Source organism: Mangifera indica, chromosome 3, assembly GCF_011075055.1.
Source record: "Mangifera indica cultivar Alphonso chromosome 3, CATAS_Mindica_2.1, whole genome shotgun sequence".
Classification (NCBI taxonomy): domain Eukaryota; kingdom Viridiplantae; phylum Streptophyta; class Magnoliopsida; order Sapindales; family Anacardiaceae; genus Mangifera; species Mangifera indica.
The window spans coordinates 20460317-20469357 of record NC_058139.1 but is presented as its reverse complement, the minus strand read 5'-3'; the positions used below and the strand labels follow the sequence as shown (position 1 = coordinate 20469357).

Genomic DNA, 9041 nt, shown 5'->3' with positions numbered 1-9041 from the left:
ATTGCTTTTATGTGTATTGGTTTCTTTACATTCTTGTGCAATGGGCTTAAGTTTTTATTTTTTGTTCTTAGCTTGGTATGTTTCGTTGCCGAGAAAACTATAGGGGAAATATAATTTGTCCTTGGATTTAGAAGAACTGAAGCTTTCTTATCTCCCTCTACATTTTCAGGCTTCCCTTCTGAAAATCTTTGTTCAGTTGTTATTTTTTCCCTTTTTCTTAAAGAATTCACATGAATGAAAATGATGGGGTTTCAAGACATTTTTGAGGTTTTCAGATTTCTTTATTTACAGATAATCTTGCTTGACGTTTTATTTGAATTTCTTGAAACATTGTATGGTAGTAGGGATTTTCTTGGAGACTTAATGTAATTCATGTGATTTACTATGATAGTTCAATACCCTAAGCAAATCCTACACTAACAAAACATAATACAAATATTGGGTTTAGATATGTATCTCACATCGCTAAGATTATTTTGAGTTTTTCAAACTAGTAAAATGTCTTTTGGGTTGTAAAACCCAAAAGCTATGATAAATTGTGTCTACTTTGTATAGTAAACATTGAGTCTCATGACAACATATTTTGACATTGATCTAGACTATTAGACCATGGACGAAAAGCCACTCTGAAATTTTCCTAACCGGGTTTCTCTGATCTTATGTTGTGTTGCAGATGAACATGCAGTGGCATAAGGATGATGCACTTCTGAAAGGAGACAATGGAGGTAAGAGGCCAGGCCACACCCTTTTCTTGTTAAACAAAATTCGAAATTCCTCCCATTTTTTGAACAATCAGATACACGCTTTTGGTAGGGAGAATGAAGATATGTCTGATAGCCTCCAAGCTTGAGGACAAGCAAAGCCAATTCTTTCAGTGGCCTCAGGTTCAACTACTTTCATCAGTTAATTTTACTTGTCACAAATTCCAGTTACTTATTTCCTACTAATAGCTTCATCTCTTTTATTGTCTCCTAGATTGAAAAGCCTGTTTATGAGAAACCCAACAGGATCACGGCTCCAGCTTACACCCTGCAGCCGCTCAAACAAAGGCCTGGTAGTACCAAAGATCCTTTCGTATTGAAACTAATTAGATTTACATATTGTGATGCCACAGAGGTGAATATATCTACAGTGAACTCCATGCTGGATCATATAGATTCTTTCATTCAGAAACCTAAGATTGTACTGATTAATTAGCTTCCTTTTTCCTTCTTCTATTTCATTAGTTAAAAGTTCGTATTCTTCATCCATCTTACTGGATTTTCAGATCCAAATTATTCTGGGGAAGGTTCAGAATCTGGACAAGACCACAACTGCCGCTGATGGTGCCACAGCACATTACGTGGAATCTGATAGGCGGGCCTGACCCAGCAGTTGCTTAAGAATTTCCTTTCCTTCTTTTCCAGTTTATATAACAGTTTAATAGAGACGTATAATGATTTGATTGAGATAAAAACATTTTAGTGTAGCGGATCTTGTGAAGTGTAGCATCTTTATTTGATTTCTGTTGTAGTGTTGCCATTTTTATTTGCAAGTGCAGTTGAGATATGATATACAGAGCTGCGTCGTTCATTAAATAATAAAAAGCGAGTGTTCGGTTCTAAAAAAATTTTAAAAAAAAAATCAATGGAAACAATAAAAAATGTGATGATATTTACCAAGTTGTTATCTCATATTTGAAAATTAAATTTCAGGTAACTAAATTAAATACCCAAATTTACTAGGCCAAAAACAAAATTACCCAACTCTGTTAACACAAAACAAATATACCCAAATATTGTGAATTGACAAAAACATCCCCATATATAAACAAACCTTAACAATTTCAGCAAACTCATTTCTCCGGTGAATTTATTGTTCTAATTAACGAAAACGTGAGGCAAAACCGAGAGGTGACGCCTAGCTCTTTTCTCCGACAATTTTTTGAGTTTTTTGACGACAAAAATGGTAAAAGAGATTAGTCCATCGTTTCTTGTTATATTTGATTCATTTTGGTGTTGAGATTTAAGCAATTGAGTGAAAATTTTGAGCCCTTTTAAAGTTAGGCTTTTTGGTTTTGAACAACTGATTATATGGGTGAAATCCTTCATGTGTCAAATGAATTTTGTAAGAGGATTTTTGTTAGAATAGATGTAGATTTTATTGTTGTTGAAATGGGAGTCAAAAAAAGGATTTTGGGTTTGGAAATCTGACATTGTCAACAGAAATAGCAAGGTAGAATCAACTAGGGACGGGGAGGTTTTTGCAAATTTTCAAACAGTGACAACCTTGTGGGTTGGCTTATGAGGTGCGGGGCAAAGAGTCAGTTTTGAAATTTGTTAGACTCTTGGGATCATGAGTAGGGGGCAAAGAGTCACTTTTTAGAACTTGAGAGGCTCGTAGGATCGTGAGGAGGGGGGAAATGTGAGTTTTGAAACAATTCCCACCTCTTAAAATTGTGAGTTTAGGGTTGGGGGTAGTTGATAATTTTCATGTTGGGTCTTGTTGATATTTGATATTAAAGGTTTTTGTTGGATATTTTTCACTTGGGGGTGTTATGATATTTACCATTTAAAGGGAAAAATTGATATTTCTTTCTAGTATAGGGTTTTTTTAAGTGTAGTTTTCGAATTTGAGATTCATTTTTTAGAATTAAGTAGTTATTGCAAAATTTGATATATTTTTTATTATTTTGGATAGTTTCAATTAGAGTTTTTTGGACATGTAGATTTAGAAAAAGAATTTATCATTGCAATTGAAATTTTTTTAATAATGCAATAATTCTTGGATGTGTACATTTCAACTCTTAAGTTTGTTTTCCCGAATAAAGCATTCAATCTACTTGTTTTATGTATTTTCCATTTACGGGGGAGAAATAGAAAAAAAATCTTGTATCAAGGTTTTTTGACATGTAAATTTTAAATTTTGTATCTATATCTCTGAATAAAGCATTAAAGCTTTTTGTTTGATATTTTTCACTTGGGGGTTTTATGATATTACCATTTAAGGGGGAAAATTGATATTTCTTTCCAATATAGGGTTTTTTGACATGTAATTTTTGAATTTGAGGTTCATTTTTCCAAATTAAGTAGTTATTGCAAAATTTGATATATATTTTTATTATTTTGGATAGTTTCAATTTAGAGTTTTTTGGACATATAGATTTAAAAAATATATATATCATTACAATTGAAATCTTTTTAATAATGTAATGGTTCTTAGATGTGTACATTTCAACTCTCCCGAATAAAGGATTCAATCTACTCGTTTTATGATATTTTGCATTTACAAGGGAGAAATAGAAAAAATCCCATATCAAGGATTCTTGACGTGCAAATTTCAAATTTTGTATCTTTATTTCTGAATAAAGCATTTATGATGAATATTGTCTTGATTACAATTTCTTTTATATTACATAGAAGATTACAAAAGAGAAAGCATGTGGAGCCAAAGGCAAAATTAAGATACCCTATGGTTAAGCGACATTGCAGGGTTTAAGTAAGCTCATGTAGGAATTGAGATGGGATGTCCACTATAAAAAATGCATTAACGGAGAAGCAACTAAAAATCTTTCAAACGATGTATTTTGATCAATTTCTGCATGTCCACAACATTAGATTTTGATCAACCTATTTGAGTTCACGTTTATTACACGCCTTCACTTCAATCGGTTGACAAACATTAGCCTTTATCTTCCTCGAGATGTCAAATATCGAATTCAGGATACCTATTTCTATAGTGCACAACCGACCACATATAATAATCTGGAATATATATTCAAGGTGAAGGCATGAGGGGGATGATGATGGCAATGTAGTTAATTTGTCCCTACTTTATTGTCTTTATCTGGGGTTACTAAGGAACAACACTTGAAAATTGATATCCCAAAAGGTTCTCCAATTGGTTGATCATATGGATGGATTCAATGCATATCCATAGGGAGAGCGACTATGGCAAATGACATACTGATCCATATCCTATTGTATTAAAAGGTTATGTGCAGACCTCAATCCTAGTGAAAAGAAGAAGGTTAATCTCGTTAAACAATATGGTTTCATAGGGTGCTTGTTTGCTTTCCAAATCCTTTGATTAACCATTTACTATTAACCTTATTATCATAGTTAACACAAGTAAAGATGAACCATTTATTTTTAATCTTCGTACAGGGTAATGGACATAAGGGATTATTGAAAAAAAGATCCCCACATACACTATCCCTGATAATATAGATAGGTACAATATTGTTCATAAGAATGTGGAATACAATTGAATCTAATTAGGTGATTGATTTTTTTATATGTCATGTTTATAGGATGTGTGATTGTTCTTCATAGTAGACATCCCACTAATTCCTAGTAAAATGGTGAAAGACATTGTCGTCTAAAGGGACGAGGTGGTTGATATCTGTCACGAGGAGAGTTTGACAAGGTACATACATAAACGTCCATAATGATTTTCATTTGGCTAATGAAAACGTTGAAAGACAATTTATTGTTTATATGTCCCTTCCTTAACCGACCACGTAATTAGATGTGGTAACTTGACATCACTTGAGGATTCCCTGACCAAACCTTTTTCCATACAAAAGGTATCATTATCTATTTTACCAATAAATTTGAAATTAATTTTTTATTATTATTGTCATTGTTCCTAGAATTTTCAGTCACATCACATCGCATGGGCATTGAATAATAAAGTTGTTTTTATTACATCACTTTTTTACATAATTTATAATTATGATCATGCATTAAAGTTTTCAAATAGTTCAATTGTGCACACCTTTTTGGTATATTCCTATCAGGGGAGAGAAGTGTTACATTTATGGTATTTGAGCATGATTTTGGTACCCAAAAAGGTGAAAAGTTTTATGTGTTTGAAAAATGCATATAAAGTTAAGTAAGAAAGTAGCCCCTCGTACAATATTGACCACTTTTGCATGTTTACTGTTGTAAGTATAATATACTTGCTTCTAGATTAAAATAATATATGCCTAAAGGTTGTTATGATTTCAGGATAAAGAGATCAAAAAGGTTAATCAAAGATGTCCCAAAGGCTCCTAGTCAAGAAATAAGCCAAGCAAAGGCTCAAGGATAGACATTCAACACCCTAGTTATGCCCTTCATTAATAATGTTGCCATTCTCTAGATTATGGAAGAGGTTCTAAGACAAAACAAAGAGGTGTCAACCAGTGTGGGGTATCTAGCTCAGGCCCCACTGGTGCCAAAATAGTATTCAGATATAGAGACACTTTCCCAGTAAAGTAAGACGAGTGCAAGAGTACCTCAAGTAAAGATTAGAGGTAGTAGTAAAGGACAAACGTATCCTATTTATAGCCTATCTAGTCATCATATGCCCCTAGATTTTAGAAGCAGTGTAGTGTCAGAGGGATTACCAATTGAATAATGGCTAGAGTAGTGGAGGATGTCATGAGGATCTGCTCAATGATAGATGTTATTAAGATATAGTGCGCTAGTCTCCTACTGAAAGATAACACTAAGCTCTAGTGACAAACGTTGTGTGAGACTTATCAAGTTTTAGAGATATCATAGGTAAGCTTCAGACAGGCTTTTGAGTCAGAATAAATTTCAATTGAAGTCATATATATGAAGGAGTAAGAGTTTCTCCAACTGAGGCAAAGGAACATATCGGTCAAAGAGTTCTCAACTAAACTAAACTTATTGGCCAAATATGCTCCTAGCATGGCTAATTCAGAGATAGGAAAGTTAGATATGTTTATAAGAGGGCTTAGGCCAGACATAGCCAAAGATATGATAATTGGAGATAATTCTTCCAAGGCTTTTTCAGAGGCCTTCAGTTAAATACTAAGATTTAAGACCGTAAGACAATGCATGACCGAAGACAAAGAATTGTCAGAGAAACCTATACCACCAGCCTCGATGTCAAAACAGAGTTAGCTGACTATTAGTGGCAACTAAGGGGGAGACAACAGAGATAGTCCTAGTAGAGACAACAAAGGTAAGAGAGTCTTCTAACCTAAGAATAAGAATAACTAGAGGGTTAAGAAACAGAGAAAAAAGGAGCAGCCCAGACATGATAATTCCCCTACATGTCGTAGCTATGATGAGAGGCGTACCAATAAGTGTTCAGCCATACAAAAGGTGTGTTACAGATGTAAGTAGCCAAGACATTCTACTAGGTAGTGTATAACCCTAACAATGATACCAGCTCATGAAAAGTAAATAGTTAGGGGAGAATAGACTCGAGTATTCATAACGACTCAAGCCTAGGTGGATGCTAGCCCAATAGTTATGATGGGTTAGTTATTGTTTCATACTTGTCTTTTATAAGTTTTAATTGACTCTGGTATCACACATTGTTTTATTGCTAGAGGCATAGTTAAGAGATTAAGACTGGAGCCTTCAGTTGTACCCTATATCAACATAAAGATGTCAGATAATGACTAGGTTCATAGTAGTTTAACGTTAGTAGGGGAAACAATTTTTCCAAAAGGTCATGCAGTGGTCATGAACTTAATAATCATATACATGCTAGACTTCGATGTAATACCAGGCATGAACTTTTTGAGCAAATATGGAGCAGAAATAGACTGCAAGAATAAGAAGGTTAGATTCAGTTTGGATGATGGTGAGTAGTTTACATTTGAAAAGGATCGAATCTTTAGCATAATGATTAGTAGTATCAAGGCTAAGAAAATGTTAAGTAAGGGATGTATGGCATATTTGATGCACGTGGTTCAAAAATCAACAAAGATAGTTTTAGGCATAAAAAATATATAGTATTAACTTGGCCCTAAGAACAATACCAATTTCCAAAGCCTACTATAGAATAGCCCTAACTGAATTGTAGGAACTAAAGAAACAATTACAAGAACTATTGGATAATGGATTCATCAAATAGAGCCACTTACCATATGGTGCACCAATCCTTTTTGTAAAAAAGAAAGATTGATCAATGAAGGTGTACATTGACTATAAGAAGTTGAATAAGGTGACGGTGAAGAATAAGTACTCACTCCTAAGGATTAATAATTTATTTGACTAACTCAAAGGTGTCTTAGTGTTCTTTAAGACAGATTTGAGGTTAAGATATTACCAAGTTAAAGTAACAGAACAAGATATACCCAAGACTACCTTTAAAACTAGATATGAGCATTATGAGTTTATGGTCATACTCTTCGAATTAACCAATGTCCTAACAGTATTTATGGACCTCATTACCAAACTGTTCTAGGATTGTCTAGATACGTTCGTAGTGGTATTCATTGATGACATCTTGGTTAACTCTAGAACTCGAGAAGAACATGAGCAACAATTGAGATTTATGCTCTAAAGGCTAAAAGAGAGATAATTGTTTACAAAGTTCTCTAAATATGAGTTATAGCTAGATAGAGTGGCATTTTGGATCATGTGGTTTCAACAGATGGCATATTAGTAGACCCCTATAACATTGAGGTAGTGCTATAATGGCATAGGCTTAAGACCGCTAAAGAGGTCAAAAGTTTTTTGAGACTGGCAAGCTATTACAAACGTTTTATTGAGAGATTCGTCAAGTTAGTTTGACCTTTCATAGAGTTAACATGTAGAGAGATTCCTTTTAGATGGTTAGAGGCCTACAAACAAAGTTTCCAAGAATTAAAAAGAAGATTGACCTCAGCTCTTATCTTTGCCTTGCTAGAGAAGGGCGAGAATACAAATGGCTCATATCAAGGTTTGGGAGTAGTATTGATGCAAAAAGGAAAGTTATAGTTTATGTTTCCTATCAGTTAAAGGAGTATGAGACCATATACCCTACTCATGATCTTGAGTTGGCAACTATGATGTTTGCACTTAAGATATGGTGGCATTACCTGTATAGGGTAAAAAGTAACATATACACGAATCACAAAAGTCTTAGGTAAAGCAAATGTACTTATAGATGCATTGAGATAAAAAAGCATTCCTATCACAGATTACTGTTTATTGTAAGTTATAGCAAGAGTTGGTAGAGAACAGATTGAGGTCATCACAAGGTAGTTGGTAGGTCTCTAGATTCAGTTGACCCTTCTAGATGAGATTTGTATAACACAGGCTTCAAATAAAAGAGGTCTACAGATTAGACAAAAGACAGTTGAGAATATTGAGAATGAGTTCAATATGGCTGAAGGCATCTTGATGTTCCAATGGAGGATATGTATTTCCCAAAGAGATAAAAACCTAATAGAAGTGTAGAATTCCCTTTACATGACCTATCTTGGGAATGTAAAGATGTATCAAAATTTGAGAAAGATGTTCTAGTGGCTAAGAATGAAGAAAGACGTTGCATTCTTTGTGACTAAGTGCCTTATATGTCAGCAAGTTAAGGCTAAACATCAAAGGCCATTAGACTTTTATAGCCTTTTAGCATTCTTGAATGGAAGTGGGAACACATATTGATAGATTTCGTGATTGGATTTTTTAGGGTCAAAAGTGGTTATAATGCATTATAGGTTATAGTGGATTAATTGACCAAGTTGGCATATTTCATAGTAGTTAGAGACACCATGAATATTGATCAGTTAGGTTAGATCCATATGAAAGAGATTATCAAACTTTATAGAATACCTATAATGATATATCAAATCGAGACACTAGATTTGTCTTAACATTTTGACAAAGTATGAAAACTTCTTGGGTACGAGATTGGTATTCAACACAACATATCATCTATAGACCAATAAACAAACTAAGAAAGTCAATAAGGTGATTGAGGATATATTGAGGGCTTATTACCTAGATAAAGGAGTGAGTTGGATGGATGTGTTGTCATTGATGAAGTTTGCTTATAATAATAGCTATTAGGCAACCATTAAGATGACTCATTATGAGGCTTTGTATGGCAAGAGATGTAAATCACCATTACACTAGGATGAGATAAGAGTGAGAGATATCTTACCTTAGTCATTAGGACCTGAGCTGACCTAAAGGATGATTGAGGATGGAAGGATGATCAAAGAGAGGATAAAGCAAGCCCAAGACTATAAGAAGAGTTATACAAATCAGAGGAGACATGATCTTTAGTTTCAGGTGGGTGATAAGGTGCTTGTCAAAGTAACCCCTTATAGA

General features: G+C 34.0%; 1 long non-coding RNA gene across 1 annotated transcript; it reads left to right on the top strand.

Moving 5' to 3' along the window:
- Window positions 1-670: 670 nt before the first annotated feature.
- On the top strand, window positions 671-1054 carry LOC123210465. The gene is made up of 3 exons (XR_006501265.1): window positions 671-725; window positions 814-884; window positions 976-1054. It is a non-coding gene; the product is annotated as an uncharacterized LOC123210465 (long non-coding RNA).
- The last annotated feature ends 7987 nt before the right edge of the window (window positions 1055-9041 follow it).